The following is a 24,632-nucleotide window of genomic DNA, read 5'->3' on the forward strand; positions in this document are numbered from 1 at the left end:
TGGTTTGACATACATATACATTATGAAAGGATTCCCACCATTGAGTTAATTGACACCTATATCAGCTCGCATATTAACCCTTTTAAGAATTATTTTCTTTTCGATGAGAACACTTATGTTCTACTCTCAGCAAATTTCATTTATATAATACAGTATTATCAACTATAATCACCGTATTATATATATATATATTATATTAAATCCTCAGACCTTGTTCATTTTATAACTGAAACTTTGTACTGTTTTACCAGCCCCTCCCTATTTCTCCCACCTCCTAGCCCCTGGCAACTATCATTCTACTCTCTGTTTTTATGAGTTTGACTTTTTTTTTTTTAATTCCACGTGTCAGTGATAAGATGCAGTATTTGTCTTTCTCTGCTTCACTTCTAATCATGCAAAGCCTGCTAGGTTCATCTATGTTGTTGAAAATGGCGGGATTTCCTTCTTTTTTAAAAAATTTATTTTTGGCTGCGTTGGGTCTTCATTGCAGTGCGTGTGCTTCTCACTGCAGTGGCTTCTCTTGTTGCAGAGCACGGGCTCTAGGCACATGGGCTTCAGTAGTTGTGGCACACGGGCTTCAGTAGTTGTGGCATACGGGCTCAGTAGTTGTGGCTCACGGGCTTAGTTGCTCTGCGGCATGTGGGATCTTCCCGGACCAGGGCTCAAACCTGTGTCCCCTGCATTGGCAGGCGGATTCTTAACCACTGCACCACCAGAGAAGCCCTCCTTTTTTTAAGGCTGAATAATATTCCTGTGTGCATGCGTCTCACATTTTCATTCATCAGTCAACACTTAGGTTGTTTCCATATCTTGGCTTGTGAATAATGCTGCAATGAACATAGGAGTACAGATATTTCTTCAAGATAATGATTTCATTTCCTTTGGATAAATACCTGAGAGTGGAATTGCTAATCATATGGTACTTCTATTTTAATTTCTTGAGGCACCTCCACACTGTTTTCCATAGGGCCTGCACTAATTTACAGTCCCACCAACAGAGCACAGGGGTTCCCTTTTCTCTACATCCTCACCAACACTGGTTATCTCTTGTCTTTTTGATGACAGCCATTCTAACAGGTGTGAGGTTCATAGCACTTTTTATACATTAATCATCATTGTATGTAGTTCCGTGAACTCCTTGTGAGTAGATGTTTTTTCTTACAACCATTGTGTGCTCAATACATGTGGTGTTGGTCACACAGTGGGTGCTTATAAAGGGACAGAGGCTGAAACCAAGCAATTAGAAAATACTTTTATTTTATCACAAATCATTTTGTATCATAGGATTAAACTTTGATAAGTGAGAATCTTTTTTTTTCATTTTGTTGCAGACCACTAAAAATAGTTGAAATGTACTTAAAAACATTTTTTTTTTATTTCATTCAGATGAACTTCTTATCTACTTCCAGGTATTTTCTTGGCCCCCTGTGTGTATTTGCCTTGGTGATACAATAACTAACGATTCCTCTGGGGCAGGGTTTTAAACATTAACTCCTACTACTCTGCCAGTCTGGGCATTGCAAGGTTTAGGAGGAAATGGTAGTTCACAGCATGGCATTGGTGCATCAGCTGAGAGGACAGGGCATTCCTGCCCCAGGTATTAGCCTCTTGCTAAACAAGAGGATAGCACGTGACTTCTGAGAGTGAGGGTGTAACTGCCCAAGCCATGTATACTTAATACCTACCAGGTACAAGGCACCATGGGGCTCTATTGACACATAAGACATGCTCCCTCCTTGAAGGCCTTCTGTTACAGATGTGAAGAAGTGATGTACAAACAGCCAACCTTCACGTAGGGAAGAAAGTGATAATTACCAATAAGGACAATAAGAACAGCATGAAGTGGAAGTAAGTTTAATAGTGTTTGGAATTCTTGCAAATCTTAGTTAAGATAATGCGGTGCTATGGGACCCGACTCATAATAATTCTCAGCCAATGTCAGCTGGATCCTTGATGTTGAAATTAAGTGCAAGGGTGTTTCAGAAAGAGGAGGTATATCTGTCCAAGGTCATTGAAGTTTTCGGGCAAAGTGGGGGGTTAGTCGGGCATGTATAGAGAGGACGTGAAAGTGTTCTGACCTTAGTCTCTAGAAAAGGAAGAAGAGTAGGCTGATGGTAATGACCAAAGCCTCCTTTGCATAAACATTTATACAAATTCCATGTTTTTATAATGGTTGATTCTTATTATGGATAATAAAACCAAGTTCCCCAGAAGATTGAATGAGTCCAGCTACATTTGCATTGCTGGTATCTGGTGAACGCTATCCACCTTATTTATTTATTTATTTTTATTTTATTTTTTTGCGGTACGCGGGCCTCTCACTGTTGTGGCCTCTCCTGTTGCTGAGCACAGGCTCCGGAGGCGCAGGCTCAGCGGCCATGGCTCACAGGCCCAGCCGCTCCGCGGCATGTGGGATCTTCCCGGACCGGGGCACGAACCCGTGTCCCCTGCATCGGCAGGCGGACTCTGAACCACTGCGCCACCAGGGAAGCCCCCGCCTTATTTTGATAGGTGGAATTCAGAACTGGGAAAAACTAGGCTATTTTTGGCCTACAAGCTGTATTTTGTTTATCACCATTCTGCTTCATAGAGGCACATTATCTCGCAGAACTTGATCTAAGGTGTTAACCACAGTGCCTCTTCCTTTAATATTCTTCCCGCGAGGCCACAGCTTATCAAGTATAATAATCTCTCATTTTTTCTTTGACTTAAAATATCACTTCTAGACTTTTCCCCAACACTTTTTATCAATTTTGTAATTGCAACGTAAGATAAACACACTAAAACACATCTATGTGTATATAAACACATAAATAAATAGCTTCCTTCTAGGACTGCAGTGAGCAGGGAAGAAAAGGGGAGTGAACCTTCCATTTCTGTAATTTTCTTTTAATCATGGAATACCTAATAAAATTTTAGATATTTTTTAGAACAGAGCTTCAAGACTGTAGCGTGATCCCTTTTTAACTTTCAACCCTGTTGCAGTTACTTAAAATATATGTATGAATAGATATCTATACATGTATGTCCACAATCTTGTTTTTCTTTATCTCCTGGAGTACTTTCCTTAGAAGTTATTTTCAGAAAAAGTAGTTTCCCTTATCACTGACTGCCTTTTTCATCAAAGGCCATAGTGACTGCTTTTGAATTCTTTTAACTCATTTGCAATTCTAAGACTCATGTGGGGTAAGGACACTGATTATAGCTCCCTGTCCTGTCTTTAGCACTTTGCTCTTAGTCAGCTTTGCCAGCTACGCCGTGTATTTACACAGGCCACAGGGTAAGACTCCATTGCCCTATTTACTGCCTATTCATTCTAATGCTGACTTTATATGTTCCCCTCAACAGTTCTTCTTTACAGGACCCTAGAGGCAAAGAGATAGAGAGACAGAGACAATGGAGATCATCTAATCCCATCTCCACATTTTACAGCTAAGAGAAGGGATTTAGAAAGGCTATAACTGGATCAGATTGACCAGCGTGGTAGTGATTTACAAACATTGCACAGGAACTTATATATGAAAAGGCTGAACATATTAAAGTAATAATTTGTTGGTACTTGTGATAGAAAAGGCTTAAAAACCACATCATGATTGCTTTGTCCTTGCTCTAGATCAGGGTTTCTTCATCCTCACGGCATGGTGCTGTGCTTGTAACACATCTTAGGACAGATAGGAGTAAGGTCGAAAGTCAGGGGGATGTGGCAGTACCCAGGCTCAGTCCAGGTGAATGGCTGGCATGACGCCTCAGAGATTGTGGAGCAGATGGGCAGGGCTTAAGAAGAAGAATCCAGGTAGACAGTCGGCATGTTGGAGTTGTACCCATGGTTTGTTAGAGCTTAAGCCACGTTGTGGGATACAGGGGTAAATGATGGGGACCAGTAAGGGCGCAGCAGCCATGGCACACAGGTGACGGGGAAAGCAGCTCGGATGGGGGGCCACGGCCAAGGCCCAACCTTGCCTCAAACCGCAGTTCTTTTTCTCCCGTTGGGAGCATGCAGAGGGGCACTGACCAGTGGGGAGGCAAATTACCTTGTTGTAATGAACTAGGTTTAGGTCCAGACCCCGCTGCGGAGGATCTTAGAAAGTCAGAGTTAGTCAGGCGCCCCACCAAAGCAGGCCTCTGTGTGCCCACCTTCATTCTCTGCTAGCAAAAAGAGACTGTTCTCTAGAAGCTGACCACCAGACCCTCCCCCAAGGAGAAGAGCATGTGGAACAGAGAGGCCTTGCTGTCTTAGGACCTGAGGCCCAGCAGGGAAACTTAGGCCTGGGAAACTCTTGTCCAGGAGAGAACATGATGCGGCAGTGCAGCTCGGAGCAGACTCAGGAGGCCAGCATCATGGATTGGGAAGTAGGAGTAGGGAAGGGCTGGAATGTTTCAGGAACTTCTGGTTTTAAGCAGGATCAACCCAGGCCTAAGGCTTGTGGAACCTAGAGATAGGAGTCCTGGAGGAGCAGGGGAAGGCCCAGACAGATGAGGGCTGGAACAACCATCCCAGGCCTGTTTAGAGTCTCTGAGCTAAAAGTCAGCTGGCGGTTTCCAGTGACATAGGCCACTAAAATGAATGCATCTCTCATTTACAAGTGACGGCAGTGATAGGCCATCAGCTTGTAAATCTATATACACTCCTTTAATGACCGAGTCAAGCCATTTCGGTATGTTCCTCATGACAAGCCCTTGTTTTCTGAGAGACAAAAAATGACACAGTACAATTGCAGTTGAACTAAATGTTATTATGTATTTCAGTATGTGTCTTATCTCTTCTGTGTAAGAGAAATGGTGACAGGAATTAGAGAAAGTACCTATGTTTTCGGAAATTAACTAAGGTGATAATGGGGCAGAGTGGAATGTCCTGGGCTGTGAAACCAGGCCTGCTCACCAAGGTGGGACAGTGATGGAGCCTGGGCACAGGTGTCATGAGAAAAGAGTTCAGAAGGCAGAGCGCAGAAGCCCCTGTGGTCTGGGCAGGACATGCGTTTGGGTGCAAACAGAGACAGGTAGACTGTCGAGAAAGGCAAGTGTCAGAGCCCCAGCCTTGGGCTGGACTTCAGAGGGAGCCAAAGTTGTAGGAATGTGGGGTGTAAGAATTGGGGGTACCATGCAGGCAGTGGGACACAGGGGAATGAGGCACAAGCCAGGGTAACAAAGCGAATATGAAATACAAGCATAATTAGTAGAAAACTGGCTTAACTCAGAGATCCAATTTAGAGTAGAGGGACTAGATCCTTCCTGCTCAAAGTCAGGGTTGTCCTGGACAGAGCTAAATACAGCCCTGGGGGAGAGGCACCATTACTGCCCCATTTTACAGACGGGGAGACTAAAGCTTCAGGAGGCTGGCTAACCCTGGCTCTCACAGTCAGGGTGTGGGGAAGCCGGCTGAGACCCAGCAGTTTTGCTCCAGGAGCAGTGCTCTGCTTCCCGATCTCCATCACTAAGGGAATGACCTTGAGGAAGACCGGAAGGTTTGTCCAGGCACGGGGCTAGGCTTTTAAAATGTGCTACTGCATTTATTCTTGATAATCCCCTGGGAGATAAGTTTTGTTACTCTCACTTTATGGATGAGAAAATGCAAGCCTGAATGGCTTGCTCAGGGTTACACAGCTGATTAGTGACAGAGTCTCAATGTAACCCACACGTGTCTGAATGCCAAACCCCATTACTACATTAGGAACTACATTAGGAACTTGTCCTGAATTTTGGCTGTAATTAAGGATAAGCTCTTCTCTAAATAGGAAATTCTTTCATTTTAAGCAATTTATTCCAGTGAGGAAATGTTCAAAGTTAAAACGTGTAAGTACAAAGCTTTCTCAGAAAGCAAAATGAGATAGTTTTGTACATGTTGAGATTTCATCATTGCTCTGCATGACTTGCCAGGTGAGTCAAATCCTGGTATCACCACTGGCCACATGAAGCACCATAGACAGCTGCTTAACTTATTTCCTTGTCCAGGGCAGAAGGATAATATTACCTATTTAAAAGGTTATTGTAAATAACCTTTAAGTATTAAGTATGAGAAGAGTATAACTTTCCCGGTCTAGTAGCTTAGACCATAATAGATTCTCAACAAATGTTGGTCCTCTTCAATTCTATCTCATGCTGTCTGTCATATTTTCATGGTTGCTCCCCACACTTACGATCTGGTCTGTCGTCCAGCCCTGCCTTTCTTATTTCTTGGCAAACAGCTTGTCTTATTTCACAGAACAATTTCCCACAGTTTCTCTCCCCTCTACCCTCTCTCATCTGATTCTAATCTTTACCTCCAAGTGGTAAAATAAACTTAGACAAAATTCTAGTGTATGCAGATTTATGTCTTGCACCATTTTTTCCTCATAAGCACAAGAATTTTGGTTCACATACTAAAGTTGTAAGTCATTTCTACTGGGAATAATTGGATAAAAGGGGACTGGCCAGTTTAGAATATTAAAAAAGAAAATATCTATTCTGCTTTGGTAAGCTAAGTAATAACTCTAAGGCTGCCATTTTTATCTCAAGAATACATATTATCTATTTCTTTGAGACAATGACAGGACGCAGGAGGCAGAAGTCAATAACTTTGAGTTAGAAAATCAGAAAGGTGTGGAATATTTGCCTGAAGGTCCGGAAAGAAATCATTTAAGATGGCTTCAGTTGTTCTCTCTTGGCTAATGAGTAGATGTTGAAGCAATTGAGATGTGGAAAAAACACATTTGGGGCTAGGGAACAACAGAGATGAGGATGATTAATTGAAAATTGTATCTTCTAACCACCATCTTCTGAAAGAGTCATCGGAAACCTGGGCTTAACCAGTCCCTTTGCCCTTTCTCCAAGATATTTTCCACTGAGCTGTCAGTGTGAGCTTCCTCAAACACAAACTAGACCTGGACAGGCTTCCCCATCACCTGAAGATTCAAGTCCAGGCTATGCAGCACGGTATAGCAAAGATCATCACTTCCTTTTCTGTGTGTCTGTAGACCTCTGGCCCCAGGGTTTGATGTGCTTAGGATCCCCTCTCCCACATTGGACCATGTATGAGTCCCCTGTGGACAGAGATCTCATTGCTCTCTCCACCCCTGTGCTGATGACAATGACAGGCATGTAATAGCCACCCAATAATTATTTATTGAATTAATTAATAAAAGAGCAAGCAGACATTGAATTAATAATGCCTAACTTAACAAACAGAACAGATTTACTGTGGTTAAAAAAACATGTCCTAGAAAACCTCTGGAAGGATACAGAGTCATTGATAACAGTGATAGCCTCTGGGGAAGGGAACGGGTGCCTAGAGGACAGGGGAGGGACAGAGGACCTTTTCACCATATGACCCCTAGCGCTTCTTGAATTCTGTACCATGTGCATGCACTATGTCATTATATACCCAAACCTACTCTAATTTGATGTGTGTGTATGTGCGTATGACCAAAACAAACTGATATCAAATGATGTCATAATTTCTTTCCTTGCAAAAATTTAGATTGCTGATAGAAGTTTATGATACCGTTGTGCTCTATCACCAGTACGGTGCTCATCTGGGTTTCATTTGGGTTTCAAGCTCTAAGGGTGTTTAGAAACCGGGCTATCCCTGAGATGGCACCTATGACCTACTGAGCCGTGTTGAGACCTTCAAATCTTAACAAATAGTTTGAGGCCAGAGTGGCTAAACCAGAGTCCCTTCTGTCTGCCCAGGTCTCATTTCTACTTTTGAGATCTTGGGAGATTCACCGGTTGGGCAAGAATGAATGAAATCTGATCATGAAGAAGCCAGCACACAGGAGTTTTCACTTCTGCAGGGCTGTGCACATGTCTGCTTCGAGATCTGGGGTTTAGAGGTACCTTTGGATCAGGCAGAAAGAGGTGGATTAGTTAGTATGTAAGTTTGTCATCCTATGCATATTTCAGTTGAGTCTTGGATTTCTGGGTAAGCCTATATTCATGCAGTTTCCTCTTCCACCTGCCAGAGTGATGAGTGATGTTTCCATGTGAGACTTATCCATTATATGGCAACCTAAATATTTTTCACTGCAAAGATTCTGTTTCTGTTCCGTATTACCCTCTAGGTAGAACTATCTTAAGGATACTTCTAATATGTATGAAGCCATAGAAAGGGCAAGTGCTGTAATAAAAGAGTTCCAAGTACAAATCCCAGCTAAGCTAGTCACATGATTTAACCTCTCTGTGTCTTTATTGACAAAATGGGGATAATAGGACCAATCTCAGAGCCCCCCACCCCCGGATAGGATTTTTTAATTAAGGATTAAATTATATGATTGGGAAAGCACCTGTCACATAATAGGAATTCAACAAATGTTAGTTCCTTGCCCATTACCCTGAATAACTTATTAGTTTATCTAGATAACAGATGTTTTTGCATAGTCAAGTACAACTAGGTTAAATTCTTACTATTGAATGTGTAGGATGTAAGTCATGCCTCCTGAAAAAACGTTCCTTGTTCCATGGCGATAACTTGTCTTTTCTTATTACACGTCATAATACATGTTTCTCCGGGTTAAAAGCTTATAGCACTTGGCTTTTGCCGTATAGTATTTTCTTTGATTATCTTTCACTAAAATATGCAGCAGGCCTAAAATTTAAATCATGATAATTAGAAGTTATATATATTTTTAAAAAACTAACACCTTTCACACTGAGAAGAATGTTTATCCAGGAATTTCGTGCTTACCCACATGGGAAGAACTCTTAAAACACCACAGGGAAAAAATAAGTCCAATCTGCCTTCTAAATTAAAATCTTAGAATCCCCAAATCATAACTTCAAAAGATCTGTGTTTAAAGGTGGTGGCAGAGGTACTACTTCCTTCTCAAGTGAGTTCCCCCCCGCCCCCCCCCCGCCCCCAACTCTGGCATTTTAAAGCCTGTTAATCCAGGCTCACTCATAAAGCTCAGCGGCGGGGGATCCTTGTTCATTGGTTTATTATGGGCAGACGGGACTGGTTTTAACTGAACAGAGGCAGTTAATTGTCAAATGTTTTAGCTGGCTCGAGCAATGAGTAACCAGTCCTTTTTGGACACCCTCTCACTCACCAGGCAGCAGTATAAGATGTAGAGAGGGGGGGATGGGAACTCACCCTTCAGAATCCGCAGTGCGGGAATTTGCTGGGACCGCCCTAATCTGTTTCCCAGGTTGCTCAAACCAGTTCAAGAGCAGTTAAACAAGGTTATGTAAGTGCCATGTGATGTAGCCCAAAATAGTGACTGCAAACCCAGGCTGCTGTTGCTGGGCAGTTGTCAACTGCTTTAAAAAAAAAAAAAAATCCTCCAGCAGGACAACACATGGACCTCTAAACATGAAAAAGAGATTTAAGCAAGAAGTTAATTTTAAAAGGACTTTGATGAAATTGCCTCTCTGAGGCTGAAACTGAATGAGATTTTTGGAAAAAGGAAACCACATTGTATGTAAGATCTGGTCATTCTAGAGCATCCATCAGGGATCGTTAAGTGAAAAAGACTCTTAAAAAGTTTAGTTTGCTGCTGACATGCCGAGTTCCCATGTTTTAAGGAACGGCAACAACAAAACCATCGGGTTTGGCTAAAGGCTTTGGGCGTATAACAAATTATTGAGCAACATATCATTCAGAGAGTGATGAATATTCAACTAGTTCATGTTTCTGTCCCTTTGAGTTAAATTCTCTGGTAGCTTCAAGGTGTGAAAAAGAAAATTACATTTCACGTAGCACAGTAAGCATGAAAATAAGGTTTTAAAGGAAAATAAGATTCTTTGGTGAAATGTCATTGACGGATGGTTTTTTAAAAGGGAAACAAAAACAACAACGGAGGAGGGTTTAAAATCTGCCTTAACCGTCATCAAGAGACTTGCACCCTAAGTTGGATTTCCACAGCGACCACATCCTCTGGGTTCCCTGCCTTTTAAGAAGCTGCAGTTCTGGGAGTCAGGGATCCTGAAGGAAGCCCACTGGGTATCTGTCCCTGTTGTTGAGGTCTGGGTCTCAGAACCTGTCTCTGGGGTTCTTTCCCCACCTGGATTCTGAGGAAACGGAGAAATAAAACAAAGTGGTGTGTGGAAGATAAAATATCAACTTTTTTGTTCTTGTTTTTAAATAGGTTGAAGGATATGGTTTAATGGTAAGAGCAAAAAAGGCAGGGGGAGGGGCCTACTCCCTGGCTTCCCTGGTGGTGCAGTGGGTGGGAGTCCGCCTGCCAGTGCAGGGGACACGGATTTAAGCCCTGGTCTGGGAGGATCCCACGTGCCGTGGAGCAACTAGGCCCCTGCGCCACAACTACTGAGCCTGTGCTCTGGAGCCTGCGAGCCACAACTACTGAGCCTGCGTGCCACAACTACTGAAGCCTGTGTGCATAGAGCCTGTGCTCTGCAGCAGGGGGGAGGAGGGCACCGTGGTGAGAGGCCTGCGCACTGCGGCGGAGAGTGGCCCCCGCTCGCCACAACTGGAGGGGGCCCGCGTGCAGCGGCGAAGACCCAACGCAGCCAAAAATAAATTTAAAAAAAAAAAAACATTTGCACATCTTGAGTTTATAATTTGTGTGATATTCCTGCAGTTTTTATCCAATAACATTGTGGGAAATGTTTGGGGGACTGAACGAGCATAAATAAATGTAGCAAAATTACTTTCTAACCTGCCTAAAAAAAAAAAAAAAATTAGATACGAGGACAGGCAGTGCTGGGTCAGGGCAGGCCCCCACCACTGGACGCTGCACCTGCTCCCTGAGGGAGCCCTCCCGCATGAGGAGGAGAATGGTGCTGAGGCAAGCAAGTCAGATCTTCTCAGACTTACTAGTCAAGGCAGAGTGAGTAAAGGAGATGGAGAGGGGCCTGACGTGTGGCATCCGTGCAGCTGCCTCTGCCTGGAAGGAGACATCAGGCTGGGGGTGGGGACAGAAGCGGTCCCCTCCGGGATACCCGATCTGAGGCCCCAGGCACAGCTTCTCTGAGGGCATGGGAAGGGATCTGGGATGCTGGGTAGGGCCAAATGTCAATATTTGGTGTGATGAGAAGTCATTTTTTTCCACACATGGAATTTGGGGCATTCTGTTCAGTCTAAAATCACTTAAATTTCCTGCCTGGTGAAGTGCTTGCTCATAGGATCGAGTTCAACCACCTCTTTCTCCGCGCCTCTTTCGTGTAGATTCTAAAAGGTATTTGTAGGTGTTCATGATGGTTTGTGGGCTTCTAGAACCTGGTCCTTTCCATATCTAATCTGACCTGAGAACTTTAGTATTTTACTTGATAAAAGGGGGCGACCTGGATTGTGAGTCATCCTTATCTTAGCTCCCACGTGGAAGAAAAGGAGATAGAGTATTTCCAGACGATGTAGTTGGAGGCACAGAACATTGCTGGGGACTTGAAAGAGTGTGCGTATCCACAGATAGCACTGGATATGAGATCAGTGGAGTCAGAGAAGAGCAGGAATAGGACACTCCTTTCTGAGGTCAGAAAAAAGAGCTGATGGGGAACACGTGCCACAGGTACTGCCCCAAAGTACGGCTGAACACCCACGTGCGTCAGCCAGGCAGGGGCCTGCCTCCGGGCTGCACGACCCGTCTGCAGCCTTAGGATGTCTCTAAAGACGGTGTTCGTGATTCAGGACCAACCTACATGTCTGTACATGTGAACAGGGGTACAGATATACAGAGTGACCAATCTTCTGAGTTTTTCCATTTTGTTAAGATATGCCTCAAAATATATTGTCTTTCATCCCAATAATAATGATAAAACACCAAGAGTAAAAACACCAATGAAAGTAACGATCCAGTGCTACTGTATCAAATGCCTCTGATCCAAGCTTTGCTTACTTTTCCCGAAATGGCAGTAAGTTTTGCTAAGAGCATCGTTGAGCTCTGCCCACCTTCCCATCTCCCCTCCTTGTGCTCCAGAGGCCCGGTGTCACTTTGAATAAGGTGGGTAAGAGTTTGAACTTGAGAGTTTAAGTAGTGAAGGGCCCTAGAAGGCCTTTCATCAGAAGGATGCGCTCATCAGATTTGTGATTCAGAAGGATCGCTGTGCAGGCTGTGTGGGAGATGGGGGCTCAGAGGAGCCCTAGGGGTCCAGTGGGTACCTCCTGGACCACTGACGGGTACAAAGTGGAGGCCAGCCCCGGGAAGCTCCCTTACATTCGTTTCAACCAGAGTAGCTCTTCTTTCCCTGTTTTAACAAGTTGAGGTCTGTGTGAGAGTTATTTTTTTTTATTTTATTTTATTTTTTTTGTGGTACGTGGGCCTCTCACTGTTGTGGCCTCTCCCACTGTGGAGCACAGGCTCCAGACACGCAGGCCCAGCGGCCATGGCTCACGGGCCCAGCCGCTCCACGGCATTTGGGATCTTCCCAGACCGGGGCACGAACCCGTGTCCCCTGCATCGGCAGGCAGACTCTCAACCACTGCGCCACCAGGGAAGCCCGAGAGTTAATTTTTTTAGAAAGCTTTTGAAGTTTAAGACTCCTTTGATTTAGAAATGGGGAAATAGTAGAGACAGGTAGACTCATTACAAGTCCATTGAGGTAATGAAGATAATAGGCAGTAATGTGTGATAACAGCAGTAACACGCGACAGTAGCAATACTACAGTGATAACAGCTACCATTCATTGGATCCTTACTGGAGGCCAGCGACTGTTCCAGTGCCGTGTGTGGTGTATCAATCTTCAGGGGAACTCATGAGGTAATTCATGATAGGCGCTCATGATAGGCATCTGGGGAATTCCCATTTAACAAAGGAGAAAACTGATGGGCAGAAAGGTTGAGTCACTTGTCTGAGGTCATATGAATAGTAAGCAAGAGTTCAAACTTCCTAATTTAGAAGTTTAACCAAGAGAGCCTGAAATAAGGGGAGAAGGTACTGGTGCCCATGGAGAGGATTCAAGAGAAACTTGGGGGAAGGGTCATCAGGATCTTGTGATCAACTGATTATAGAGGATGTCTGGGGTTGGGGTGTAAATCAGGGAAGATCAGGGGCTTCTAGTTGTGACTCCTGGTTGTAGCTTTAAGGACAAGGAATAGAGGCGGCTGCGTGTGTGGTGGGGACGTTAAGCTTGGTTTGAAGTGTCAGGCGTTCAGGTGGGGCATTCCGCAGGTACATGCCTGTGGGGGTCTGAAACCAGAAGGGAAGAGAGGGCTTAGGAGCTCCCGTGGCACTGGCAGCCCCTGCACATCCTCTGGTCACCAGAGTGCGGAGAAGCTGCTTGCCCTTCTCTGCACCCCTGCCTTCCTGGGCTTCCACCCACCAGACCAGTTGCTCACTGCACATGGAACTGTGTCTCTGCCTTTCCCTGTGCCCATCCTTGACTTGGGGTGCCTGTATGCCTGTCCTCTCCATGTTTCAAATCCACAACACTCTTCAAGGCTTACGTCAGATGCTTTCTTCCTCCATCAAGCCTTGTGCATCTCCCCATTCAGATATAATCACTTCCGCCTTTAAACTCACAAGAGTCCCATGTGATTTCTCTTAATCATTTAAATTTCCCCAGCCTTTAGAATGTTACGGTCTTAGAAGGAATGGACCATGTTCTGCCTCTTTATATCTTGCTTTAGACATCTTTGCTGAATGGAATTAAATCATGGTCTGGGAACTCATTTTAAATCACAGACATAAAACAAACTTATGGTTACCAAAGGGGAAAGGGGTCGGGGGAGGAATAAATTAGGAATTTGGGATTAACATATACACACTACTATATATAAAATAGATAACCAACAAGGACCTACTGTGTAGCATAGGGAACTATACCCAATATTGTAATAACCTATAAAGGAAAAGAATCTGAAAAAATAGATATATATATATGTATGTATAAATGAATCTCTTTGCTGTACACCTGAAACTTAACACAACATTGTAAATCAAGTCTACTTCAATAAAATCAATTAATCCCAGAACCTATTTTGCTTCTTTGCAAGGGTCTTTGGTCCTCAATCTGCTTGCCCCTAAGTATCTGCTACCCCCATCTGGCAGAATGGAATTCAGTCTCCCGGGTTCACCTTTCCTTCTGCCACTGAACATGTGTACCTACCGACTTTTAAGAGTTTGGATATTAAGGTGTAACCAAAAACAGACAGGGGAGATGAGGAACAATAATGCAGGGGAGTTATAACTTGCCAGCATCTTACACCACTCTTACAGTCTTGGACACTGCTGTAGAATTCTTAGCTGAGTTGCAAACAGATCGGAGAGTCCTGGCTTTTTGTCCTGTGTTTACCTTAAAAGGATATAGTTCACCATTCTCACATCCTTGCCAGCCTTTAGAAAAAGTTAAGTCTTGAAGATGAGATCAGAGCTGAGTAGTATTTGTCGTGTCTCAAGTGGACCCTTTTCATCTAGAAACCTTCTTAATTCAGTGGTCATAGTTGCTCCCACAGGAAAATCTTTACTCACTTATATGTAAGAGTTGACTGTGTTTGTTCTTTGGATTTTCTCATATTTTTTTTTTAAGACCTAACCAAATGAATGATGGATGATAACGATCACCTTTTTTTTTTTTTTTTGAGTACCTCAGGCCAGGCTTTGTGCTTCTTGTTTATATATAATAGCAACCTACATTTAGCAACCTACAAAGTAGGCATTACTGTGTCCATATCATAGATCAGAAAGCTGAGGCTCAGAACCATTAAACAACTTGGCTGAGAATCTCATAGTTCCCTGTTGACTGAGGTAGGATTGGAGCCCAGGTGAATCTGGTTTCAAAATCGTGCCCTTCCTACTGTCTTCTCCCTACCGCCTTCCATGTTTCCACCTTTTCCATTCTAGCATTGTTGATGCTTTGAGGCAAGATCCATATGTCACCCGATCTGTATTTTCTCATTTGGGACCAGCCCAAGGAATTCAAAGTAATTGACAGTTTTAAAAGATAATTTGTATTGGGTTCAGTAACTTTTTAAAGAATGAAACTAACTTTAAACACGGAATTATTTGACAGTTAAAAGCAGTATCATAGCTGGAAAAAAATGATACTTTTGATTTGTTTTTTGTTTGTTTGTTTGTGGTACGCGGGCCTCTCACTGTTGTGGCCTCTCCCATTGCGGAGCACAGGCTCCGGACGCGCAGGCTCAGTGGCCATGGCTCACGGGCCTGGCCGCTCTGCGGCATGTGGGATCTTCCCGGACCGGGGCACGAACCCGTGTCCCCTGCATTGGCAGGCGGACTCTCAACCACTGCGCCACCAGGGAAGCCCTGATTTGTTTTTTTGTTTTTGAACTCAACTTTGGTTGTTTTGGGCTTTGGTTTTTTTAAGTCTATAGGCATTTCTCTTTTGATCAGAGTACTTGTGGTTTCCCTGCACATTAATTTTATACATGTACTAACTAATCCTCCTGGTACCCCATCCAAGTTTACTGTAACCTTGACAGCTTTCTATTTTCTTTCTTCCTTTTCTTCCTTTCTTCCTTTTCTCCAAAAAGCGACCACTACCTCAGGCAGGAGATGCGTTGAGCTAGTATACACAGATGGATGAGTGACTAGAGTTCCCTGAGCCCTGCTGGACAGATTTTCATTCTTAAACAAGATGCTTTTACATCTGAATGACTCTGTAATAGTTTTGATTTAAGGCAACCTAACCAACTTACGTGAAGGGTGATTCGGACCTTACAGGGGAAGTATTTAGTACTTTAGGACACCAAGAAGGTACAAACATCCTGCCTGGGATTCTGACCTTGGTTTAAGCTGTTTCTGCCTTTCTGCTGCTTCTTTGCAAATCCTCAGAGCTCTTTTTCTTAATTGGTGTGTGGGTAGAGGCGGGGATCTAAAAGGTATGGTGCTGGAGATGGGACAGAAATGATTTGTGTGTATGGGCCTTTAGTGAACCAGTTACTTAGGAGCCAGTAGGTCTTGTGTGAACATTCATGACTGCAGGTTTGTGTCTATATACAACATTCTGTATGAACATGTAAGTCCTGAGTTTCATACATGTAGTAGCAGCTCTGTGTCAAGCACGATGCTGTGTGTACCATACCTCTACTTGCTCAATTAGCTTGTAGACTAATTCTCCACAGTGTTTCCAGTGGAGTGCCTTAGTGCCTACAGATGGAGGCTCAGCCGTTTTGTACAAAAGTTTTATTTCAAAGGAATATTTTGGAATCTTTGTCATATCCCATTTATTTTAAGCTTTTATTTCTCTCCATGTTGTGGAATTGTGCATTTTTTTTCTTTGGAGTATCTATCACAGTGCTTGCTACCAGCTAACTAGACAGAACTTACTCTATATTTTGATAAGGAAATACAATCAATTTGAAAATCATGGGATATTTGCATTTACCCAATAAGGTTTTAAATTATTTAGTTTCTGATTTTTTGTACAGATTCTTGAGTATGTATGCATATTAGTGTACTGACATTGAGAAAGTGGGTTGTGGGTTTGGGGACTTAGGGGTGGAGTGGTCACTGGATTACATTCTTTATTAAAATAGCCCATAGATTTTTGGTTTTTTCCTAAAAAAAATGTATTAGGTACTGGTAGCTTCTCAATAATGTTTTGAAAAATTTAGCTATTTATGGAAAGAGGCCTCAACTTCATCCATTAAAATTAATTTGTCCCTAAAACAATAATGTAAATATTTTAATACTTCTGAGAGGAAGTAATATGGAGGCTGGATTTTGTGTTCTTATTTCCCCTTCATGGAGGTAGTCTTCAGTGAGGTTCCCCATATATTTCCAGCTCTTTGTCTTCTGGGCACAAGGTGAGATGACAGTTCCATCCTCCCTTGCAGTTAGGTGCGGGTCACTGGACTACATCTGAACAATGAAGAATGAGTTGCCCACTCTGGGCTGGAGCAGTACATTTCCTAAGTCAGATTCTATAGCTGCTCTGCCGTGAGACTCACAATACTCACTATGGTGGCTGCCCCATCAGCCTGGGGCCCAGGGTGAGAACACGTGGAACGGAATTCGCAGACTCTCTGCCGTTGCCTCATTAATATGTACCAAAACCCAACTTTTACCTTTGTTGATTTTTCTCTGTTGCCTTTTTCTTTTTCATTTCATTTCATTCACTATTATTTCACTCCTTCCATTTGCTTTGGGCTTAGTTTTTATTTTTTCTAGCTTCTTAAGGTAGAATCTTTGATCATCAATTTTAAACCCTTCTTCTTTTCTTATTGAAGTATATAAAGCTAAAAATTCTAAAAGTACTGCTTTAGATGTATGCAACAACGTTTGATATGTTGAGTTTTCATTATCATTCAGTTTGAAACCTTCAGTAATTTCCCTTGTTGACTTCTTCATTGACCCATAAAATTTTTGAAGTATGTTGCTTAATTTTCAAATATGGGGCTTTTTTAGATATCATTGTTATTAATTTCTCATTTAGTTCCTTTGTGGTCAGAAAATATATTGTACATTATTTCAATCCTTTTATTTAGAATTTTAGATTTGTATTAAAGCTCAGGATACAGTCTGTCTCAGTGAATATTTCATGTGCACCTGAAAAGAACATGTGTATTGTGCAGTTGTGTGACCTAACTGTTAATTAGGTCAAGGTTTCTGCTAATATTGTTCAAATCTTCTGTATCCTCACTAATTTTCTAGATAGTGATTGTTCTATCAGTTGCTGAGAGAGGGGTTTTTAAATCTCCAACTATGATTTTGGATTTGCATTTTTTCCCCCTAGTTCTGACTAATTTTTAGTTGATGAATTTTGAAGCTCTACTATTAGGTGCATTGATATTTAGGGCTGTTATATCCTAATTTAATAATTATGAAGTGATAGTCTTTATCTTTTGTGACAGGTTTTCTCTTGAAGTCTACTTTATCTGACTTTAATGTAGCCACATCATCTTGCTTATGCTTGCATTTTTTTATTGCATATATTTTTCCATCTTTTAGCCTCCACCCTGTCTGTGCCTTTATATTTAAAATGCATCATAACACACACTTGGGTCTTGCCTTTTTGAAATCCAGTCTGCCATCTTTGACTTTTAACTGGAGTGTTTACACCATTTATATTTAGTGTAAATATTGCTGTACTTGAATTTATATCTCTTATCTTGACGTTCGTTTTCTTTTTGTTTCCTCTTTTATTTGTTCCCCCATTTTTCCCTTTCTGTCCTTTCTGGGTTGAATATTTTTTTAGTATGCCATTTTATATCTTTATTGTCCCTTGAGCTACACTTAGTGTTATTATTCTAGTGGTTGCTTCATGGTAGTATTTCTCAAACATTATTGTGCAACAGAATCACCTGAAGGGTTATATAAAACACAGATTTCTAGGCCCTGCTCCAAAGTTTCTGAGTTAGTAGGTCTGGAATTAGGCCTGTGGATTTAAATTTCTGTTAAATTCTTAGGTGATGCTGATGCTGCTTGGCAAGGGACCATACTTTGAGAACCATTGCTTGAGGGATTACAGAATGTACTCTTAACTTACCATAGTCTACCCTGAATAATTTATACCATTTCAAGTGTAATGTAAGAAGTTTATAGCAGTAAAATTCCATTTATATCTCTTCCTATCCTTTGTGCTATGTTTTTAGGTATTTTACTTATACACATTTTATTTTTTTATAAATACCATAATACATTTTTTATTTTGCTTTAAATAGTAATTTGACTTCTGAAGAATTTAAGAAAAGAAAGAAAATTTCTTTAAAATTTTACTTTCTATTCATCATTTCTAATTCTTTTCTTTGATGTACATCCGTATTTCTCTCTGCTATCATTTCCCTTCAGCATAAAGGACTTCCTTTTTTTGCCTTATGTGATTCTACTAGCAACAAATTCTTTTACCTTTAGTTTATCCAAAAATGTCTTTATTTTACCTTCATTTTGAGAAATGTTTCCATTGGTTATTCTGAGTTTAAAGGTATTATATTTTGTCTTCTGGCCTCACTTATTACTCTTATCCTTGTTCCCCTTAATGCGATGTAATTTTGTCATTGTTGTTCTGGATGCTTTTAAGAATCTTTATATTTTCTTCCGGCAATTTAACCGTGTTGTGCCATAGTGATTTTCTTTATCTCTTGGGGCATTTGCTAAGCTTTCTAAATTTGTAGGATGTTGTTTTAGTCAAATTTGGAAATTTTTATATATATTTTTCTGACCTATTATCTCTCTCCTTCTGGAACTCCAGCTACACATACATTAAATTACTTAATGTTGTCCTATAGGCCCCTGATGCCTTTTCCTTTTATCTTTTTTTTTTGTTTTTAAATTTTATTTATTTATTTATTTATTTATTTATTTATTTATTTATTTATTTATGGCTGTGTTGGGTCTTCTTTTTTGTGCGAGGGCTTTCTCTAGTTGGGGCAAGTGGGGCCACTCTTCATCGCGGTGCACGGGCCTCTCACTATCGCAGCCTCTCTTGTTGCGGAGCACAGGCTCCAGACACACAGTCTCAGTGGTTGTGGCTTACAGGCCTAGCTGCTCCACGGCATGTGGGATCTTCCCAAACCAGGGCTTGAACCCATGTCCCCTGCATTGGCAGGCAGATTCTCAATCACTGTGCCACCAGGGAAGCCCTCCTTTTATCTTTTAATGTTTTCTCTTTGTGCTTTAGTTTTTATATCTCTGTTTCTTTAATTTCACTGATTTTTTTTGTTAGTGTCCAATATATTGTTAATTTCAACCAAAAATATCTTAGATATTATTTTGTAGTTCTTTAATTTCCATTTGTGTTTGTTTTTTATCGTTTCCAAATCTCTTCTGAGAGTCTCTATTTCTTTAACCCTTTTATTCATATTTTCTTGTATAGTCTAACAAGTATAGTCTATTTAAAAATCTTTATCTGGTAATTTCAACCTCTGGGTCATTTGTGAGTCTGTTGCTAGTGACTTTTTCTATTGACTCTGGTTTGCATTTTTCTAGTAATTATTATTGTATTCTAGACATCCTGGAGACTCCAGATTCTGTTATATTTTTCTGAAGAATATTGAGTTTTGTTCTGTAATCAATTAAATTACTGACAAATCACTTTGAACTTATGGGGCCTCTGCTGTATGCTTTTTTAGGGTAGGTCTGTTTTGGTTGTGCCTTTAACCCTAAGGTGAATGCCTTAATCCTAGGATACAGTATTTGCTCCAAAGGCAGGGACCTTCTACAATTTCAGTGGAAAGCCTGAGGTATTGATTGTGTCCTTCGGATTTAGTGGGATTCAAACTCTGTCACCCGGTGATTAGTAATAGCTGAAATACCTGCTCAGCCTCTTTCAAGCCTTAAATTGTTTCACCCCTGGATTCTCACTCTTTGGAGTCTCCTGCTCAGTTCACAGGTCAGCCAAAAATTTGAGGGGAGTTAATATGTCCACCCCTCCTTTCCAGAATATCTATCCTTCTTCAATTTTTAGCTGTTCTAAAAGTCCCACAGTCTGTTCTCTGTCTTCTCAGGCCGGTAGGACTGAAGATGTTGCAGCGTTTCCATCCAGCCTCCACTGAAGGGTGTAAGAGTCTAAGGCCCTTAGGAAAAAAAGCCGTTCAAACATGAATCATGTCTAGGGTGGTTCTCTTTTTTCAAGAGTCAGTTTTCCTCCAGCCTCTCCTTTCTTTTGGTTTCTCCCCAGTGCCTTCAAATATTTTTCCCCCCTTTTGTGGACAGTTTATAATTGTTTTTTGTAGGAGGCTTATCTGATTCAAGCTATTCTGCCACTACTAGAACTGGTATTCTTCCCCAAATGGACATATAAGTGGAATGAGAAATAAATCTTTGTTTCCTTTACCACCGACATTTTTTTTTTTAATCCACAGGATTATTCTGGTGGCTATATGTTCTGATTAATATACAACTATTAACTTGCAAAGAGGCCGTCTCTGAGAACTTCCAAGTAGATTGTTAGTAGTGTTCCCTACTTCCATTCTACCTATCTAGGACATGACCTTCAGATTAATGTTTCTAAAATACAGCTCTGGACTTCACATCCTGTAAGCAGGAGTCTCATCACCAGCTTGTTATTCAGAGCCTCCACTGTCTGGTCCCCGGCATTCTGGTTGTCTGCCCTATTAATATAGTACTAATGTTATAGTAGAAAATTACTTACCCTCAAAAGCCTGAGGTATGACTTACTCTGAATTAGCTATTTTTACACTAGGAGAGCACAGTATTTCAAAAAAGACATGGGGCTTCCCTGGTGGCGCAGTGGTTGAGAGTCCGCCCGCCGATGCAGGGGACGCGGGTTCGTGCCCCGGTCCGGGAAGATCCCACATGCCACAGAGCGGCTGAGCCTGTGAGCCATGGCCGCTGAGCCTGCGCGTCCGGAGCCTGTGCTCCGCAATGGGAGAGGCCACAACAGTGAGAGGCCCGCGTACCGCAAAAAAAATAAAAATAAAAAGAATAAAAAAGGACATGATCAAAAGTTTTTAAAATCTTCTAAATGCATTCTCTTGTTTTCATTGCGGTTTTTTGGTGGTTGTTTGTTTTTCAATATAGATTAAGGGATGGGACACACATTACCTGTTTGTGTAGGTGCAGTTCAAGTCTTTCATGTTTACACAATTAAAAATATAAGTGACAGATAATTGTCTGAAAACTAGTAACACATGCCCACAGCTGTCCCTTAAGCTCTCCATCCTGCTTGTGGAAGATGAATCAGTGGCTGCAACCACGCTGACTGATAGAAACCAGGTATACTATTTCATATATTGTACCTAGAAGGAAATTTTTTGCAGCTGTTATAGTAACTTGAATTTTTTAAAGGTGCTTACTAAAGAGAAATCCTCATAAAACAATCCCAGCTTTTAGAAGTCTGTTTTTGAACACCCAGAAAAGAAAGTTTTCTAGTGTGTGCATTAGACAGTGACCATTTCTTACGCATTCTTGTATGCCTGCAACTAAGAGGCTGTCACATTTTATTGTAGATTACCAGAAACGGAAAGAACCATAGGCTACCCCAACCCCTGATGCAAATGTTTTGTGGCCTTGCACACATAGTAGGTTCCCAGTAAATAATTGTTGAATTGAAACCAATTAAAGTTACATTTAGTTGTTTCTTTAGACATTACATTTTATTCAATTCAGTGTGAATTATAGATGAAATCTTTGGTTTTGTATTTAATTTCACACCATGATAGAAGGAAGACACATAATGCTGGTTGCCAATGCAAATACTGGGTGATAGAGTATGCCTCATTCAAAGAACGTTCCTTTGCTTGTTGTTTCCAAAGAGCAGTTTCAGCATCCTGTTGGACCACCAGTAAATTATATTGCAAATTGATGTTTGCACAAACCTCTGGCCTTAAGACCCAGCAACATTGTCAGACTTACTGAATTCTGCTTCCAATTCCACCCTTTGGGGAAGTTACTTTACCAGTTCTAACGTGAGTTTCTTCTTGTGAAGAATAGGAATAATAATCGCCTTACCTGTGTCATAGGGTTGTTGTAAGGCTTAAATAAAATAGTGCTATAATAGGGCCTTGAAGTTTTATTTTTAAAGTGGTAACTTCTTAAGATATTGTGCAGCAACATGAAATGTTATATTAATCGGTTATAGTCTTTACCGTGGGTATCGATTGCCTTTGTGTAATTACCTACACCTACTTATATTCGCTAAGAGCCTTCCATTTTTTAAAAAGTCATTAGATTATTATAATGGTGGAGTTTCATTTCTTCACTTTGATAGATTTCCCTATTCTATTACTGTTGTTTTATTGTGATCATCATTACTAATATTTACCATAATGTTACTGAGAATGAGCTATAGATTAAATTATTTTAATACCATTGGGCAGTACACGTTATTTTTATTGAGTATTTGCTGTAATTTACTTAGTAATTCTCAACGAAGGGAGTGTGATGGTACTAGGCTGAAGGGAGGGCTTTAGAGCCTGTTCCCTGTTTTACAGTCATCGGTGAGACACCCTCTGCTTTTCTGCATGTTTTCAATGACCCCATGACTCAGTCCTCAGACCTCTTCCCTTTCCAGTTTCCATATGATCTCATCCAGTCTCACGGCTTAAAATAATGACCACAAGCTGATTACATCTCCAGCACAGACCTCTCCCGAACTCCAGACCTGTGTGTCTAACCAACCTGCAGGCACTTCCATTTAGATACACCTCAAGTGTCTCAAAGTTAGCATGTCCGATACTGAGCCAGGGTAGTTCCCCGTAAGCCATGTGCTCCTACTGTCTTCCTCATTTTAATTTACGGCAGTTCCATTTTTCTAATTGTTCCACCCAAGAATCTTAATGCCTCTTTAGCTCCCCTTTTTCTCAGATCTGTCAGCAAATTCTAGCAGCTCTACCTTCAGAATGCCTCTAGAACCTGACCACTTTTCATCACCAACCCACCATCATCTTCCCCTGGATTATAGGGACAGCCTGCTACCCCAGTCCCCCTGCTTCTGTCCTCGGTCCACTGCAGTCGGTTTTCTATACAGCGGCCAGAGCCATGGCTTTTCAGCTAAAAGCCCTCTAGGCCCATGGTTTCCCATCCACTCCAAGTCTTGAACATGATCTATAAGGCCTTACATGATCTGAGTCACGTTGGCCCTTTTTCCTCATCTCCTCTTACTGTTCACTCATTCTTTCCATCTTTCATCCTTGGCTGTTCCCTAAACATGCCAGGTTTCCTCCCCACCCCTGCCCTCCCTCATTTGCTTTTCCCTCTGCTCTACTCTGTTTTCTCCCCAAGATGTCAACATAGTTAGCGCCTTCCTTTTCTTCAGAGCTTTATTTTAAAGTCGCCTTCCAGCGAGGCTTCCCCTGCATTCTTTCTAAAATATCAACACCCTCCTCACCTCCACCATGTCCTGTGCCCTTCCCTTCATTTTTCTCCCGAGCATCTATTACTGTCCAGCACTTGTACATTTTACCTACTTACCTTGTCTGTTGACTGTCTCCCCCTCACGGTAGGGTCACGAGAACAGGAACTTTTGTCTGTCTTATTCACTGCTGTTTCCGCAGTGTGTCTAATACTGCCTGATCCCTAGTGGAGGTTCAGTAGATACTTTATATTTATTGGAATACATAAATGAATAATAGAGCTAGGGTCCAGTTTTGCATTTTGCCGGTGGATGCCGCTCCCCAAGCATATTCCGCATCTGAATTATTTTGGTGCCAGTTTGGCATGCAAAATGAAATCATTCTACATTTCTAGTTGTATACTTTGCAAGTCTTCCAGTTGAAATGACATGTGTAAATGTGGATAGGCAGAGGAGCTTAAACAGCTACAGCAGTTGGGAGTTTGGGGTTAGCAGATGTAAACTATTATATATAGGTTGGATAAACAACAAGGTCCTACTGTACAGCACAGGGAACTATATTTAATATCCTGGGATAAACCATAATGGAAAAGAATATGAAAAGGAATGTATATGTATGTATAACTGAATCACTTTGCCATACAACTGAAATGAACACAACATTGCAAATCAACTATACTTCAATAAAATAAAAAAAAAAACAACACCCTGCAGCGGGGCCTTTGTTTAGATTGGTGCTGGGTGATGGCTGAATGAAATGTGCACCATCTCCTGAAAGGGTGCATGCCCAGAAATTCAAACAGTGAGGAGTGCAGCTTTACTTCTATGGGAACCTATTAGAAATAAACATTAAGCTTATCATCTGTAACCTAAAGTCTCAGCTGTGTTAAACTGACCATTTCTGTACCTATATTACTCGCAAATCATGTTTCCCTTCTACTTTTTTGAAGAAGAGATTTCAAGGCAGGAAAGAGGATGTTTCATTACCTGATTGTACATATTAGTACTTTATATTAATATAATAGTCTTTATTGTAACAACTGTTCTTTAT

The 24,632-nt window shown here is 41.5% G+C and overlaps 1 protein-coding gene across 2 annotated transcripts in view; it reads left to right on the top strand.

Moving 5' to 3' along the window:
- The window catches only part of NR3C2 (nuclear receptor subfamily 3 group C member 2), a 370,721-nt gene that overhangs the window by 230,276 nt on the left and 115,813 nt on the right, over window positions 1-24,632 (top strand). The window lies entirely within an intron of this gene.

Source organism: Tursiops truncatus, chromosome 5 (assembly GCF_011762595.2).
Source record: "Tursiops truncatus isolate mTurTru1 chromosome 5, mTurTru1.mat.Y, whole genome shotgun sequence".
NCBI classification, from domain to species: domain Eukaryota; kingdom Metazoa; phylum Chordata; class Mammalia; order Artiodactyla; family Delphinidae; genus Tursiops; species Tursiops truncatus.